The following is an 18,298-nucleotide window of genomic DNA, read 5'->3' on the forward strand; positions in this document are numbered from 1 at the left end:
TGAAACCTGCACTTGAGAAGTTAGGGCTACAAATTCTACTTGCTGCACTCATCCAACACAAACTCTGGCTGAAGAATAATATTTTAGTGCAGCAAGTGAAACGGCCGCAAAAGAAGCGTCATGAAAACATACCTTGGTGTGGAGCGTTGCTTGTCGACCTAGTCCCAACTGGCTAAGCTCTGTCTTATACAGACACTTATTCTGGTGAGACTTTACTGGGAATTCAGGGGGATCCGGGGAGGGAGAAGATTTTTAATGTGGTGTTTTTAAACACAGCCCAGGTGCTCCCAACTGACTGTTGTGATCCCCCACCCAGTCTGTCCTCAGGTAGTTAACATTCACCAAAATATTGATGGCAGTTACCTTTCCTGCCAGCTCTTATCTGAGTGGGCTTGAGTAGGACTTTGGCAGGGCCTGAAAGGAAGTATTGTTACCTTACTGAAAAAAAAAAAAGGGAAGAAAGAATAGAAAAAAGGGGGAAGAAAAAAGGCAAAGAAAACTCTAAGAGCCAAGTTGAGAGACAAAGGAGGATTTTGGATCAGCTCTGCCTGGGACAGCACTGCTCTGCCAGTCCTGGGATGGGACCATCCTTGTGCCACTGGCCCAGGGCTTGGCCAATGGGAATGTTTGCTCTTCATAAAACAGATGATTTTTCACTTTTTTTTTTCCCCCAGTCTCCTAATATCGAGGCTTCTCAGCATCCCTTTTGTGTGCCTGAACTGACAGCAGAGTACATGCGTATGTATGTGTGTCTTGTTCTCCCTCATCAGTGCCCTGTGTCCTTTGGAAGTCCTGCTCCTTCAACAAATTCAACAAAGATTATGTTGAAGAGATCAGTTCTCTTGGTAATTCGTGAAGTATAGTGAAGTACTGCTAAGGAAAAGAACAGCCACGTGAACTTCCCCCATACTGGACCTCAGGGAATCCAGCGATGCTAGGAAGGCAGCATCCTGTCTTCTGCTGCCCAGACAACTCCTCGTGGCTTCCTATTCAGTTATTTGCTTGTTCATCACTCTATAATTTTTCCTAAGTTGGCTCAAAGACTGAATTTCAAATCTGGAATCAGATCCCAGATCTTTTGGTACCATTGTCAAGGTTTGGTGTATAATAATTTCCGAGAGATCTGTTTATCTGAGACAGTGTATAAAGGGTGACAAATCTGAGCTTTCCAAAATTACCTGGAACAACACAGATAACACCCACAATTTTTGTGTATTACTGGGGTAGGAGGGATATATTTTGAGATAGGAAAAGAAAAAATTCTCTGAAGAAAATCAAATCCAGTCTTACTGGTCTAGCAGCATTTATGCAAGAAAAAGCTAGGAATACACCTGGCTGATGGTAGAGCATGTCCATGTTTGAGAGGAGACCTGCCTGGGTGAGGCTTTTAAGGCAAATATGAGAAATTATTGGGTTATTTTAGGAGAATCTGATGGACTGGGCTGATGAAGCTAGTGCTCTGATCCATTAACTCCCTGTGTGGTGCTGCCACCCTCAAAAGGAGCCCTCCCAGGGGAATCAGTTCTTCCCTGTCGTGCAGGCTGGGAAGAACTTCCACAGCAATCAGCACTCGGAGTTTGACCTTGCAGGATTGTGAGGACTTTTGTGTGACTGCTTGGTGCTTTGTGGGAGCTTTCTTCTGCAGTGGCTCATGATGGCCCCAAGGAGGCTTTTGGGGCTCTTCGCTTCAGCTGAGAAAATGAGGCTGTTGGCTCCCAGATGCTGATTAATTTTCAACGTCTTCTGCCTGACTTGCCTGATCTAAGACCGTTGACTCAGAGAACAGGAAAGGTCAGTTTGACTAACATCGAACCCAAGGCACCAGGCTTCGTATCCAAAACAAACAGTTGTCGTGTGGGATTCAGGCTTTCTGAAGATGATTCCCAGGTCTGTGTGCTTTCTCACCACTCTGACACCCCAGGGCTGTCCTCCCCTCTGACAAGGGGAGGGGGAAGGTGTAGAAACCCTCACGAGCTGGAAGACCAGAAACATTTTTGCAGAGGGATTGTTTCAATTAATTAAAAAGGGGAGGGAGAACAATGATCGGCTGAAATCTGGGAGAAGGAAAGCATCTTTGTTTGTAGTGTGAGATCCTAGTTTCTAATCTCCGTTGCTCAAGGTGGGACAACACCCTATGGCCACAGCTTGGGGGGCGTTTTCTGTCCCAGCACACCATGCCTGGTGATGGGCTCACAGGTCTGCAGGAAAGAGAGGATCGAATTCTCAGCACGGGATCAGCTTTCCACTGTATTTTTCTGGCATTCAAACAAAGAACTTGGCCAAAGAGATTTACAGTGCTTTGCTAAGTGACTGCGCCCTTGCAGTGCCATGGGGTGGCTTGTTTAGTGAAAGATCTTCTTAGGGATATGGAAGACTGGAGTGATGAAGGGGTGTGGTGGTAGGTTTCAGTGGTGTAGTAAGTAATTCTTGAGAGCTACCTGCTCTGCCAAGGTCTCACCTAGGGTGACCTCAGGGGTCTGAGTTTTAATAAGGCGTTGGTAATTCCCTGAGGCCAAATCAGCCAGGTGGTTCCTTGCAATCTCATCAAAAAAGGACCCTAAGTGTTAATATAGCCCATCAACAAGATAGTGCACTCAGAAAATACCCTGTGCATGAAGCACAGTGTTTGGTTTACACAGAATTTTGAAGAAACTGTTTTGTTGTGGGACCTCTGGACATAAAGTAGTCACAGTAAGCCATCGCTTTAGCAGCTTTACAAAATCCACAGAGCCAATAATCTATGGTAAGGGAGTATCTAAACCATCTCCTTCTCTTTACTTGAGCTTAGAGCTGCGTCAGTTGAATAGCCTCAGCCTGGCTATGCTCATGCAGGCAGGATGGGTCTGGGTTGTAACAGTAAAGGAAGAGGAAATGATATGTGTGTTTTACTATTTAAGGGAGGCAGAGATACCAAGATTTTTTTCCCTAATCCAACTGCTAATCCAGTACCCTGGAAAGGATTGCACTAATGCAGAGCCATGTTTGACCTGGTGCAATAAAGGGCTGGAGGAAAAAACGTATCTGTGTTTCTTAGCTTGGGAACTTGGCCTTGGTCTGATGAATAAGGATGTAATTGTGCAGTGTTTAGATGTGGAAAGGGGTATTTCATTTCCACAGTAATTCCAGTTAGTGCTCCCCTGTCCCTCCCACCACCTCCATATTATATTTCTAAATGATCTAGGATATTAGAGTAAAATCAGTAGCTGATTAGCTAGCTTCCTTGGCTGCAATACCTTTCAATATCAATTACCCACTCCATGAATGTGATGACGTTGAGCATCTGCAGTGAGGGCTGCTTGGTGTTTTATATCCTTGGCCAAAGACAAGGATTTAAAGGGACAAAGTGCCTGTGCTTGCCCAGCCAGAGGGAAATGAGTGCTCATTTGCAAACATGATTGAGGAACATGATCAGCTCTTCCAGTCTTAGCCTGAAGGGAGCCAGTCTGATAACACCGACCTGGCTGTGCTTGTCAAAAAGCATGGGGAAAGCTTTGCATTGCAAGAAAAAACAGAGGAGGAGTGAAACTGTCCTCTGAAGGGTTGGGCCGGGTTCTGAGTTGGTGGGAGGTGGTGGCATCTGCAGAAACGCTGCTTGTCTTGGTGATTTTCTGGGGAACACAGAAGGTTTTGCTGGCTTGGTTTGGCTCAGCGTCAAGATGTTCAGCGGCTCAGGCTGAGCTCTTGGAAATTGTTGGAATTCTGGTTGGAAAGGGATGCTCCCATGAGTCCTCTCCAGGCTCCAGCCCTCCCTTCTTTTTAATAGGCTGAAGAAACATCTTTATTTTACAATTTCAGTTTTCTTGTACTGAACAAACTCCAAAAATAAGGCAGTACAAGAAGAAGAACTAGACAATCATATTCAGAGAATTTTTCCCCAAAGCCCAACAAGATTGTTCTAGGGAGAAATATAGCATGTGTTGCGTCAAACTGATTTGGTATCTGTCCTTGCCCCACTTCTGGCTGGTGAAATTTCTTCCCTGGCGAAGACCAAGAGCCAGCCCTGGGCTTGTGGCCACCACAGACAGAAAAATTTGACTGGTGGTGCTGATGATGAAGATGCAGGAGGCTGAGCTACTGCTTTTGTGCAGCTGGGAGGGGGGTGGATTCGAAGTGGGTGCCTGCAGCCTCAGGCCAGGGGCTGGCGTGGAGCTCAGGTGGTGCCAAGACCTGCACGTGGTGTGTTCCCGTCACGAAGTTCAAGCAGAGTTCGGCCCCAGCGCTGGGAACTGCTGGAGACAATGCAAATCCCACCTGCTCCTGCCAGCTGCGCGTTTCGCCCCTGGTCTAACCACTTGTCTGCATATCACAATGAACCTCAAAGCTCCTGCATAAAATAACACTTTATTATTATTAATAATAATAAGTCGAGGTAATTTGTGATTCTTGAAACTGGCCCAAGCCACCAAATTCAGATTGAGATCTGACTTCAACCTTCTGAATGTGGAGGTTTGGGCTGGTCCCTATGCATGCATGGGACCAGTTGTGAAATTTGGATCCTAAGTCCCTTCCTCCTGCCCTGAGCTTTCAGAGCTGCGGTTTGGCTCCAGGCCAATGTTTAACCATTATGAGAACCTCTCAAGGGTGTGCCATCTGTCTTTCTCTCTTTCTTTCTTTTTTTTTTTTTTCTTTTTAATTATGATCTCCAGGAAGGTGAATTGCATGAATGGGATCTGCAGGTAACTGCAATGTGATCAGTAGTGACGGGATTTGCTATGGTGGAGAAAACCATAGGGGCTGATGAGTCTATGTGAACAGCGTGGTGTGACCTCGTAGGTCTTTATGGTCATTTTTGCAAGTTTTGCCTGCTGCAGAGTCTTCCTCTCCCTGACTATCTTCTGCCACAGAGCTCCGTCCTTTAGAAGCTCTGTCCTTTCACAAAGAGACTTGAAGCTGGACAAAGGGGTGGTTTTATCTAAATAACTTTTGAAGTTATCAGGCTGACAGATCCACAGACATAGAGAGGGAAACTACGTAGCTGTCCTTTAGTAAAAGAAGCAAAAATAAGAGAGGCTGAGTTTCCATTTTTTTGTGTGTGGGAGCTTTCAGGTTGAGTGTCCAGCACGCTTTTTGGCTCATGTTTTTTTGAGATCCAGCAAGCAGGGTGAGGGTGTTACGTGTTTAAGAGTTGCTGGAGAGTGGCTGCGTTTGAGCAAGGAATGCAACACAGAATCTGCCCCGGCCCGTTTGCTGTGCTTTGTACCCCATGTGTGTATGGGGGTGTCACTTCCAGCAGTGCCCAGGAACCAGTTTGGTGGCCATAGTGAGCCGTTGAGTGTGAATCTCCCCTGCCTTCGACAGCAGAAACAAACCAGCCTGGGAGAGCGATGAAATGAGCTTTTGAGGTCATGCAGCAGGTCTGTCCCGGAGGCAGCCCAGTGAGTTCTTTGACCTCCATGCTCGTCCAGTGCTACAGACTAGAAGTCTGGCTGGAAAGCTGCTTGGAGGAGAAAGACCTGGGGGTGTTGGTTGACAGCGACTGAACATAAGCCAGCAGTGGCCCAGGTGGCCAAGAAGGTCAAGGGCATCTTGGCTTGGATCAGAAACGGTGTGACCAGCAGGTCCAGGGAGGTTCTTCTCCCTCTGGACTCGGCACTGGTGAGACCGCTCCTCGAATCCTGTGTTCAGTTCTGGGCTCCTCACCACAAGAAGGATATTGAGGCTCTGGAGCGAGTCCAGAGAAGAGCAACGAAGCTGGTGAAGGGGCTGGAGAACAGGCCTTATGAGGAGCGGCTGAGAGAGCTGGGGGTGTTTAGCCTGGAGAAGAGGAGGCTGAGGGGAGACCTCATTGCTCTCTCCAACTCCCTGAAAGGAGGTTGTGGAGAGGAGGGAGCTGGGTTCTTCTCCCAAGTGACAGGGGGCAGGACGAGAGGGAATGGCCTCAAGCTCCACCAGGGGAGGTTCAGGCTGGACATTAGGAAAAAAATTTTCACGGAAAGGGTCATTGGGCACTGGCAGAGGCTGCCCAGGGAGGGGGTTGAGTCGCCTTCCCTGGAGGGGTTTAAGGGACAGGTGGACGAGGTGCTGAGGGACATGGTTTAGTGATTGATGGGAATGGTTGGACTCGATGATCTGATGGGTCTTTTCCAACCTGGTTATTCTATGGTTCTATGAAAACCCAAGCAGATTGCAGAGCAGTCCTCTGCGGAAAGCAGGCTCTGCCATTTGCAAAACTGACCCATGGTAGACGCGTTTTTGCGATACAGAAGGTTTTGTGTCACTCAAAACCAAATTCTTTTTTTTTTTTAAAAAAAAAGCTCTGACCAACCAATTGGCATTTTTATTAATAGTTTTTCAAAGCTGCAAGCATACAGCATCTCCCTTGTTCCAACAAGCGTGGGTGGGAGAGGGTTTGCAGCCCAGCCTCACGCTTGGGCGCAGAGGTGGGCGAGCTATTGCAGGCTGGCTTTGGCCAAATGTTGGCTGCGGTGGAGCTCTGCTTCCAGGGCTAAGGAGAAGCCAAGCCAGTGGGAACATTCTCCAGCATCGTTTTCTGCCTTTCACGGTGATTTTGATTTATGTGTTTGCTTTTTGACATGCAGATGGCCAGCATCATAGGCTCAGAGCTGTGGTTTGCCTCCCAGCGCCAAGCAAGTCGTCTTGTTCTGGCTCAGCCTTCAAGCAAGTTGGCTTGGCCATCTCTACCTGGGCTGTTGCTGTCTCTGCAAAGTGGGTAGTTCGTTCCACAAGCTTCCAGCAGTAGGTTGCTGGCTGTTTGCATCATAAACTAGTGTTTAAAGTGTGGTTATGGTCAGAAAACAGCCAGAGAGCAACTGTAATATTGACATCCTTGTGTTTCTTTTTAATATTTATCACTTGCCAATGGTTGTCCCTATTGAATTTGCTCCATTTAGGAGTGTCAACGAGATTTCTCCGTCCCAAATTCAGTATGGCAGCTGGAAGGTGCTTTCACTCTTCGCTTTGCATGGCAAAAGGAAAACATTGGGAAGCACTGCTGAGGCAAAGGGACATGCAGCTACCATGGCTTTGAGTCATGCAGGTTTCCAGGGCTTAGACCTATGCATGCTCAACCATGCCTAGTATCAATTTATGTGACCAGGAGGGCACTGTCTCTGTGTGGACTCCCAGAGACTGTGGGTTTGGGCAGCCCTTGAGAGGGCTACAAGCTAGGTGGTAGATACCCCAAAAAGAAGACTTAAACTTACATTGAGCTGGCAGCAGAGGACTACCCATAGTGTTTCCAGAGAGAAGCGTCTTTTCCCCAGGAGGAATCCAGCCTGGAGGCTGGTGAGCATCCCACAGCAGAAATGGCTCAGACCAAGAGGGCTCTGCTGTGGGAGCTCTGTCTTGGAGCAACGGAGACTTGGACTCTGCTCTGCCATCAATGGATTTTATTGTCCTGCGGGGTTTTGCTCCAACACTTAATTCAGCAGCTCCATTCATTTTGATCGGTACGTACATATATACCTTGGCACTTGGCTGCCAGGACAGGCCAAACAGTATTACGCAGCCTCGGCCAAAAAGCACAGGGCGAGGTAGGGAGGTTGCAGAAAAATTCCTCCCTTGCTCGGAAGTTCCTAGAATCTGCAGGGAGGTACGGGGCGAGGGTTGGCGCTGGTGTGGTGGCCCTGCTGGCTTGGACAAGGGCTTGAGAAACTTCTCAGCTTGACTTCGAACCACTCCGTAAAAAATTCAGGACAAACGTTGGAGGTAAACTGCTAAATCATGTCCTAAATCCCTTCCTCCGGAGTCAGATTCCACTCCCGGCTGCTTAGCCGGCACATCTGGAGAGGGGATGTGAAAGTCTGAAATTCATTCTAAACACCCCTCCTTTCCCTTCCCACCTCCTCCCTGCTGACCTGAGACCTCCTTGAGTGTGGGCACGGATGGGGGAGGGACACACAGCACTAATTACTGTCCAAAATGTGGGTGAGTTATAGCTGCTGAGCACACAGGGCTGGTTTTGTGTGCCAAAATGGGTGTGGGCATTCCTCTTTCCTCATGAAGGTGAGACCTCTAAGTTTTGAAGTCAGAAAAAGCCCCAGTCCGGCTCCTGGGATCCCGACTTAGTTTTCCCCCCCTGAGATTTGTATTTTATTAGTTGGAAGGACTTATACAGAGAAAATCCCTAGGTGGGCATTGGGTGGCGATGGGACGCAGGCTGAATTTGGTGTCTGCTTGGGTGGGTCCAAAAAAGCTATCATAAAGAAATGAGTTTGGCATTTGGTGATAAATCAAAGCAAGAAACAATGGTAGAGACAATTAATCTGAGGAAACCTTGTCCACGGTGCGAGGTCGGATAGTTTTGGTGGGTTTTATTTATGTAATAGTGGTGGATGTTTGGAAGTGAATGAGGTCTTGCATTCAGTATGCTTTTTGCTGATACCTAATCTTTATATTTTATATTTTATATTTTATATTTTATATTTTATATTTTATATTTTATATTTTATGTCTCCTTCAAAACTGGAACCTTTTGGCACCGTTGCCTATAGTGCATCACACACATAACGATGCAATGAGATTCCCAAGGGGCTGCCTTTCAGTCTCTAGACAGAGAAAAAGAATTACAGATACTGCATTGCCCTGTGGAGAGGGAGCAGATGGGCAAAGCATTTTCTGCAGGTTTCTGTCTGTGGCCATGAAGAGAAAGTGGTTCGTTATTGCAGGTCTGCAAAAAATTACATCCGTCATATTTCCTAGCCTGCCTGAGGTTCCAAATCATAAATTAATTTTTCTTTGGCGTAGGGCGAATTGTTGGTCTCCTGGGGATCCCTTTGGACAGGCTGCTGATGGGGACAGTAACCAAATATGACAGGGGTGCAGGTTGCATTTCCATTTTCTTTACAGAGCCCCACTTCTTTAAAATTAGGTAAGAGTTATGATTTCTTCTTTGATACACTAACCAATAAGGAAAAGTATCTCTAACCCAAACACTGAAAAAACAATGAAAATATATGGGTTTTTTTAGTAGAGAAATTCCCCTTTATATAGCACGTCTGTCCCAAACAGTGCTCTGAGGCTGGAATGACCCAATCTCCAGGTCCTAGGAAGTGCAGAAAAGGTTTTTCTTGAAACCCTCTATCCTGCTGATCCTACTCTTTCCCCCTTCGGTGGATTATTTTTATACCAAATGTGGATGCCTCATTGTTGAATCGATAGCATCAAGGCACACTCCTAAGAACTGAAGCACTGGTTTCCCAAGGGTGCCTGGTCTGGGTTGTATTGGTGACTTGCTGTTTTGGGTTGTGGGTCCCATTGCAAAGCAACATCTTTCTTGAGCAAGCTCAGGCTCTGATAGCTTTATTGCGCGTGTCTGATTGTGGAGTCCTAGTTTGAAAACAGCTTCTCAAGTCTGAACTTTTATCCAAATTGTAAGCAATATTTACATCCATTTTTTAAAATTAAATAAACAGAGATAATCTGATGTTTCCCATCAGTTTGGCCTCAGGTTGTTCAACACTGGAAGAGGATGGGCCAAAATACTCAGCGAAGGATGATTCTCACAGCACCAGTTTTCCGGCCTGAGGGTAGGGAGGAAGTGATGGAAATCTCCTGGGAAATCCTGTTCCCTTCTCACAGGATTCCTGGCCCAACTTTCCACTTAGTCCAAAGATCTGTGGGAAAAATACATATAATATAAAAATATATATGTGTATACACACACACACAATTGCACGTTGCCTTTACTGTGTTCACGGAACTGGCCAGTTTTCAAGAGCTGTAGGCAAGATCTCAGTTCACTCCTTATTGCCTTTTGCTCCAGTAGCGTTTAAGAAAGATGCTGGAAATAATTTTCTGCCATTTCTTACCTTATTTTTTAAAATTTTGTTTTCTATATATCGTAATTTAAGAGCTGCAATAGGAAAAAAAATAATCTTTCTTTCCATCCTGCCTGTGTCCCAGGATTTTTATAACTGGCAGGGATAAAAAGCAGGCTAGTGGGAGTAGATGCATCAACACACTGAATATTGTGCATGTATGTGTCTTCACCTCTTGGTGAAGAACAGAGTGGAAGGGCAGTGATGGGCATGTGGTTCTCCAAGCAAATAACTCTCTGTTCTTCCAAGAAGTGCTCTCCCCTTAAACCCTCACCATCCTCCTGCCTCTGCCAGGTGTTTAGTTTTGACTCGCGGAATGACAAAACATCTTTTTCTTTAAAACCTGCCACAGAAAGCTAGAAATCCTACTTGACAGGAGCAGGGAGAGGGAGCACAGCCATGGGAAGAGGCTGCGTATGTAGAGGGGATGAGGAAGATGGGGTGCAATGAAGGGCTGTTTGCTGGAGCTGGTGGCTGAGGGAGGTTTGGGCTGCTTCCAGTGTATTGTGTTAAACACACTCATAGCAGTACTGGCCTCTCTAAAAGCCTTTCCCTAAAGCAGATGCCAGCACAGGCACTTTGCAGACACTCTTCCCTGGGGCTGTACCACTGTCCCCCCCACCTCCTGAGCCAACTTTAATGCCCAACCAGGTTCTGTTGGCTCTTTTCCTTCCTGTTGCTGCTGCTCAACCCCTCCCTTTTGTGAGGACCTTTTTCTCTGCCCTGGAGCTGTTTTGCAGGATTTGATGCCAACATGGATGATAATGAGGGGCTGCTGTCTCTGTGTCTCTTTTGTAGTATTTTACTCTCAAAAATAGCGCTGAGGTGTTTCCATGTGTTGGGTCCCAGAGCTGCCCTAGATCTGGCTGCTGTGTCCAGGAGGGATCCACTGCAGGGGGGCAAAACCTCTCCAATGCCACCCCGTGAGACCAGACACCTTTGGCACCATTAGAAAGTCCTTGTCACAACACTGATAAAAAAGGATCACGAAAAGCATAGGAAGGTCATCTGGGTTGGCTGAGCCTGCTCATACTCTCCTGGCCACCACCGCTCTCTGTCCACACCGCCTGGCAGTTTCGCTCCCGTGTTTGGTTTGAGTGGTGAAAGTCCACGTGAAGAATGAAAGGAATCCTGCCAGCTGGGGCTGGGAAGCTGGAGGTCCTTCCACGCTGCCCAGGGCAGGAGCTGCAGTGCAGGACCACCCAGTGCAGGGGGGGCAGATGGTTGTTTTGGGGTCACCTCTTCAAAAGGTCTGGTTGTCCCCACCCCCCTGAAGGACTATAGGGTTTGTCACTGGACAATGGAAGCACTCTCTGTCATGTGCTACCGAAAACTATATTTATAAGCCTCCAGTGTGTTCTTGGTCCAGAACAGTTTGTCCATCTCATCAGAGTCTTAAAAGTGTTAGGCAGGACTCCCAAATGAATGGCAAAAAGCTGTGAAGTCCAGGTGCAAAGCATCTTATTTGGGAGCTACGTGTTTTTAAATCAAAGTTCTTTCAATATCCATATCTGCCTGTGGTTAATGGGTTACAGATGCAAATTGGCACTTTCAGCTCCTGACCCAAGGTGCCCCGGCCAGGTCTCATGACTGAATTGAATGGGGCCAAGAAATATTGACAGGCTGGAAAGGCTTCGGGCTCTCCGCTTCAAGGATATTTTCCTTAAAGCTCTAGCTTCCAGAACCACGTCAATCCTGACTTTTCCTACCTGAAAGCTGAATTTCAGTGGAGAAGAGCCACTTCCCTGAGTGAACATGAATGGTGTGAAAGCCAGATGCCCTTTTTATTTTTCTTTGTTTGCTTTTAGTGAGGAATTTAATTATATTTTAAAGTGGCTGTTCGATAAATTCTGTGGACAATTCTTGCAGTAGCACGTGGTTTGCGTGGCCTGCAGACCTGCAGCATCAGCCCGAGCCCCAGTCCCCAGGGCTGTTTGTGCTTCCACATGCTGCAACGGGGCTTGAGGGGATGCTAAATGTGTTGATTCACCCAGAGCTGAGTCTCCCTGGAGGGTACAAGGCAAAGTTCCTTCCCAAAACACGTGCAGTAGAGCTCATGCATTTTGAAGGTATTATCCCCAGCAGACAGACACTGTCGGGGCAGGGGTCGGGCTTTGTTGATGTAGAACCGGTTCACGAGTACCAAAACATGCTGGTGGATGGCGGGGAGTGCTCAGCTACACAAGCTAATTCTCGTCATACCCTGCAAGACTCGGCTGTTTTCTCAGGCTCCTCTGGGAGTAGTGGATTAAGGGCCAGGGTGTGTTTGGTTTGGAGGGTGTAACTGTTTATGGACGTGTATTAGAATGGGATATTTGGAAATGCCGAAGTGAGCACAAGTCCTCTAAAAATCAGCTGGGGGGCTGTGCTCCTAAGTCACTTCATCCCTGGAAGAATACTGTATTTAATGTGGATACGGCTGCTTGGGAATCAGGTTGCTCTTGGGAGGTAATTTTCTGTTTTTTTTTTTTTTTTTTTTTTTTTTGTCAGAGATGTTGCTTTGAATACCAACCTCCTCCCCCCCGACCTCCCCATCGTGTTCCCCGGTTTGGTGAATGTGTCTGCAGCACAGCTGGGCGCTGCTAATAAATCTAAAATAAATGAATTACATTATTAAGAAAAAACACTTTATGGTAGACGGCTCCTGATGTGCTTTTGGGCATTTCCCTTTGGCTTGGACTTTGCTGCCTTTCTCAGAATGAGGCTCAAAGTGGCTGCTGTTTAATGGCAGTTTTACAGCAAGGGAAGTGAGGAAGGGCAGGAGATGCTTTGCAGGGCATGGTCTGGTGTCCCATGTCCTTGTTGCATCGTCTCTGCATAGCATGACTTTGCAGAGAATAGGTTATGGAGGAGCAAAAGACATTCTGTGGGGTTTAGCAGGAAGCAGTGTGAAAACACAAGATTTTTTTCCTCCTGATTTTACTAAAAGCAGTGAGGTCTGTTAGCTTTACAGCAGACCAAAGCAAGCCTGCACCCCTGTGCAAACTCAGTCTTGTTTAAATGCACTGTCAGAGCAGTGGTGGCTGCCCCATCCCTGGAGGTGTTCAAGGCCAGGTTGGATGGGGCTTGGAGCAACCTGATCCAGTGGAAGGTGTCCCTGCCCATGGCAGGGGGTGGAACTGGATGGGCTTTGAGGTCCCTTCCAACCCAACCCATTCCACGATTCTGTGAATTAAGGTGCCTGAATGAGCATGAACTCCTGAACCACTTGGTCTTTATAGGCAGGTTCTATCAGTTTAGCTTAAGCCTGTTCCTAACCAACTGATGGCAAGAGCATCCCTGGAGCCAGTGACATCAGGGCACGTGGCATGGATCAGCGTCATAGATGGATTTAGAGAGCTTTAATACTTTTGTGTTTAGACTGTCTGTGAACCGTTGAGTTTTGGGCATTGCTTTGGGGACCATGTCTAGCTGGAGCGCTTGGTACCTGGCTGGCAATGGCAGGGATCCCCCCACCTTCCCGTGGCCTGGGTCTTCCTTTGAGGAGTATTTGGGTTCCCCTGTGCAAGTCTTTGCTGGCTCCTCTTGTAACTGCACTCACAAGGAAATCTTCAAAGGCTCAGTCCTATCAATTTTCCCCACCATATGTTCTCATTAAAAAATTTATTGTGCACTTTATCTTAGGATTATTTGCCATCAATTAATAAAACATGTTGCAAGCTTCAAATGAACATTCTCCCCTCCCCACTTCCCTTTAACGAGGGAAAGGGCTGAGAAATATGAAAAAGAATTACCATGACAGATGGTGTTTTTTAACCTTTCTTTTGCCCAGTCTGGAAAAAAAAAGTTCTCAGAATATTGACATGGGTTTTTAATTATGAGTTACATCATTTGACGGCCTAATCCAAAGCTTAGTGAGCTCAGTGAACAGACTGCCAGCCCAAAATATGTTCACGTGTTAAGGTATATGGATGCTGACACACAGACATGTGCCAGAGCAGGGCAGCAGGGATGGGGGCTGTGAGGTCATGGTGTGGGTGGCTGCACGAGTAGGACCCCTTTCTCCTCCTGGCACCAGAATGGGCAGGAAAAGCTCAAAATCCACTCTTAGAAGCAAATAGTTGGTGACTGGTGTGGCCAACAGCTCCCAAAGGCATGTGTTGTTGGCAGCCAAAATGTCACGTCGTCCTTGGCAGTAGATGTCTGGTCTTGTAGGTAACAGTGGGCTGTGATGGAGGTTTAAGAAAGTGGTATTTGGTTTTTTTTTTTTAAAGAGTTTTTGAAAGGAGAGCACCTTCTAGCTGTGACTTTTCACATGGGGAATACATTTCCCGAATTATGAGTAGGACGATGGTGTGGAGGGAGCCTGAGGACCCCCAAACTGATGCGTGACCCTCCCTCTCCTTTCCCACTTGATGAGATCAGGAGCATGTTTTTTTTTCCCTCCCATTATTAGCAGTTTTGGGCTGGCTGACAGAGGCCGATTCCCAGGGCCAGTGGGGTGAGTGGGGGGAGATGGAGTGGGAGGATAAGCAAATACAACTGGCAGTCCCTGTGGATGCTGCAGGCTGGTACACCATGTACCCTGTGGAGCATTTGCTTTGTGTCTGTGCCTACCAGGGGAAAATAAATACAAAAATAATACATACATACGGGTTTCTTGTATAAATAAATGTCTGGGGAGAGACCTGGCTGTGGGTAATCTTCTGGGAAAGTCCTGGTCAGATGGGAATTGTAGAGTTAAACACTCCAGTCTCACTTGGATGTGTCTCAGCTTTGATTTATACTTCTGATTGGATGTTTACCTGGCTTGATCAGAGAGTTTGGGCAGTGGCTTATGTTGACACTTGGTGTTTAACTCTGGGTAAAGTTTAAACAGGACTTATCATGGCTCTGACACCTTGCGAAGGCTTCCCTGGTTTAATAGCATGCTTCATGCCATCTCTTGCGTAGGTTTTTACTGCCTTGCTGTCCTAGATATTGAAAAAGGTAAACTTGCTAAATGTATTCATGGAATAGCTCATTTGAAGCTTCTTCTAATTTTAAAATAACCTCGTTGCCCTCAAATCATGTGGCTGTTTCTTTACTGTCCTATGCTGGTAGAATAGAAAGCCGGGAGAAGTGATCTGAGGTCAATGAGGCTGATCCAGCCTTTCAGAAACTGTTAACTGCATTGCCCAGATTGCTCACGTTTGCCCCAGTGTTGGGCTCTGCTGGGACTAAAGCAGCCTCGCATGGGAGGGAAATCTTGGGCTTGAGGTCTAGCATTGCAATGAGACTTCAACAGGAACGATTCAAAATGATAACTCGAATTTGTGACCGACATATATTTTTTGCCCCAGATTGCAACAGCTTTTTCCTCTGGAGTGAGTCCAGAGAAGAGCAACGAAGCTGGTGAAGGGGCTGGAGAACAGGCCTTATGAGGAACGGCTGAAAGAGCTGGGGGTGTTTAGCCTGGAGAAGAGGAGGCTGAGGGGAGACCTCATTGCTCTCTCCAACTACCTGAAAGGAGGTTGTGGAGAGGAGGGAGCTGGGCTCTTCTCCCAAGAGACAGGGGACAGGACGAGAGGGAATGGCCTCAAGCTCCACCAGGGGAGGTTTAGGCTGGACATTAGGAAAAAATGTTTCATGGAAAGGGTCATTTGGCCCTGGAACAGGCTGCCCAGGGAGGTGGTTGATTCACCTTCCTTGGAGGTGTTTAAGGGACGGGTGGACGAAGTGCTGAGGGACATGGTTTAGTGTTTGATAGGAATGGTTGGACTCAATGATCTGATGGGTCTCTTCCAACCTGGTGATTCTATGGTTCTATGATTCTGCTTTTGATAGAAATTGCTCAAATTAACAGCTGTCAGGATTGTTGCCCCGTGTTTCTCCCATCTGGTGAAGGATGTAGGTACCTGCTCTGCGTGCAGCTTTAGGGACTTGGATGGCCAAGGGCTACCACAGATTTGCTTGCACCCTCCAGTGCAGGCAGAAGAAGGGGATGGGACACGATATTTATCCCACTCAACCAATGTCCACCTAATTTCAAATCAAGGATCAGCAGAGAAGTGCATTGGAAGTGGAGTTTAACAGCCATTCCCTGCCTGACACAGGCTCTGGCTTTGGCCAAAGCTCGTGCTAAATAACATTGAACTAATTTCATTTTACGCTTTACTTTTTATGAGTAACAATTAAGAAAACAATCAGTGGAACGTAATTACAGCACCTTGAAGTGTAGTGTTACTGGGCCAAAGACTGAAATGAGGTTACGATATGACAGCTTTTTATCTCAGATCTGATAGGGGTGTTATTCTTTGTATTAAAAGTTTGCCAAGAGAGGCTTCACTGAAAATTAACCCATATTATCACAGTGAGTAATATCCTGCTTTTATCATGTGGAATAAATAAATAACACAGGCTTTATGCTTTTGCTTAATGAAATTACACTGAGCGCAGAGCGAGGAAACAGAGTTAACTCAGATGCAAGAAAACAGTGTTAAGGCGAGATGAAACTGGAACAGAAAATGCCCCCAGTTTTCTTGCATAACGGCAGAGCTTGTATTACTATTAATTATATTATGCAACAGGAATAGGATGGAATTTGGCTCTATCTAGCAACAGACTGGGGTGAAAAACTCTTTGCAAACATCTCTATGATTTCTTGGGAAAATTCCACTTCCGTCATGCTCCCAATGCCATTTTCTTGCCTTGACCAGCTGGTTGCAGTTGCTTAGCTTCAAGCTATGCTGCCAAAACAACCCATTTGGCCCAGCCTGAGGAGCCTTTTCCACTTTATCTCACTGGTGCTTTTCTCACCTGTCTCCCCAACCTGCTGCTCTGCTCCACGGAGCCAACAGATCCTGTTGATTTGTTGAATCAGTGCAGTACTGATGGGGAAGAGCCCCTAATTAGATTTGGAGAATACTTGAAGCTGGAAGGGACCCATAAGGATCATTGAGTCCAACTCCCAGCTTGTGAGGGAGGAAGTCTGCTTGGCTTCTGATGGACCAGAAATGCTAGACAAGTGCTCTCCCCAAGGAACTGACAGTATTTCTTTAGGTAAATAATTATGCTTTACAGAACAGTTTTACGATACTGGTGGGAGCAGGGTTGGCAAAGCATCTGAAGCCAAGGGAAGGAGAGGGTTGGTATCTACTTGGGCACCATGACATGGTGCTTGGGGACATCCCATCCTATGGCATGTGCTGGCAAGGATGAAAGGGATGCTTGCTCGTGCTGCAAGCCTGGGTTTGGGAATCAATTCACCTGATTAAGAGGGAGTTGTTATGGGCAGAGAAATGAATAGCCTGATTCTGGACTTCATTAACCAAGAGCCTGAAATTGTTTCACGTGAACAAAAGAATCATCTGGGATGTTAATCCCTTGCACCTGTTTAGCTTTGTTCAACCTCTCTCTATCCCAGCTGGGGTTGCATCAGCAGGCACGACAGTTGCAGGCAAGAAGAAACTGGCTGCAGCAGAGGAATTAACTGTGATTTTCATTCAGCGCGCTTGCAGGACAGAGACCTGGGCTATGCCTTATGGGTCTGAACTCCTGAGCTGGCACGGGGGAGCCTCAACACCTCCTGAGCACACCCAGCCTGTAGGTCAGAGCCAGCCAGAGGAAGGGTACAGGGCAGCCGTGGCCCCAGGGATGTTCATCCTGTGTGGAGCCCAGGCTCAGCACCACCCCTGGCTTCGGCTGCACCCAAGTTTCCCTTCCAAAAAGGCACTTTTTCCTCCAAAATAATTATACTGAAGGGCTTAAAAACCCCAAACAATCCTCTTGTCCCTTTGTGCCGGTGGATGTTAATAATACCAGGAATACTATTATCCTCTGGGCTATCATCATCTATACTACCTCCAGAAATTGCTTGGGTAGTTTTAATTATGTTTGTGCCTTTTCTTTCAGCCCTTGTTATCTCTCAGGTTCCTCTGGGCTGGGGGAAGGGTCATAGCACCGAAGTCGCTTTTCTAAAGCGCCTTTGTTTTCCCTGCGCAGGTATTAAGTTGATGGCACAACAATCCCCAGGTACATTAGATTCGCTTTCCTACCCTTCCCTGCCTGAATGCAGACCTTGTGCATTCCCCGTGCACGGAGCAAGCCCGGTGCGGGCAGCCTGAGGACTGGGCCCGCAGGAATGTGGGTGAACAGAGCCAAATTGTTTGAAGAAGGGAAGAGAGAGGGAGAGAAAGGGGTAATATAGTGGGGAGAGAAGGAAGAGCTGGGAGGGGGGCATGAAATAATCCTTGTCTATGCGTGGTGAAAGTTCTCCGCAGATATTTGCAGGATCATTTGGTTAAAAAAAATAATGCTTAGAAAAATAATGGAGGCTTCCCTCCCACGTGTGCCCATAAAGGGAGGTTTTTGTCAGCACAGCGGCCTCCATGGGAAGGTGACGTTGGAGAGAACAATTGCTGGGCTGTTGTGCCATGCCTGCTGCTATGAATGGAGCTTAAGAAAAGGTGTCCTTGGACTCTTGCTAAAACCCATCATCTTCTCCATTCCCTGCGTGTGCCCGCTCACTGCTGCTGCCTCCCGAAATGGGCTGACAGCTTATAAACAAAGCGGTATAAAAGATGAGATTGGAGTATGCT

General features: G+C 47.0%; 1 protein-coding gene across 2 annotated transcripts in view; it reads right to left on the reverse strand.

The window, feature by feature from the left end:
- RPL38 (ribosomal protein L38) overlaps positions 1-18,298 on the reverse strand; it is a 472,498-nt gene that overhangs the window by 439,561 nt on the left and 14,639 nt on the right. The window contains exon 1 of one of the 2 annotated variants that reach the window (XM_069872269.1): positions 17,280-17,289. The exons of the other annotated variant lie outside the window; for it this stretch is intronic. The gene's annotated coding sequence lies outside the window, so the exon portion shown is untranslated. Of the gene's footprint in view, positions 1-17,279; positions 17,290-18,298 lie in introns of those variants that run through there. 2 annotated transcript variants of the gene reach the window in all.

This window comes from Phaenicophaeus curvirostris, chromosome 19, assembly GCF_032191515.1.
Source record: "Phaenicophaeus curvirostris isolate KB17595 chromosome 19, BPBGC_Pcur_1.0, whole genome shotgun sequence".
NCBI classification, from domain to species: Eukaryota; Metazoa; Chordata; class Aves; order Cuculiformes; family Cuculidae; genus Phaenicophaeus; species Phaenicophaeus curvirostris.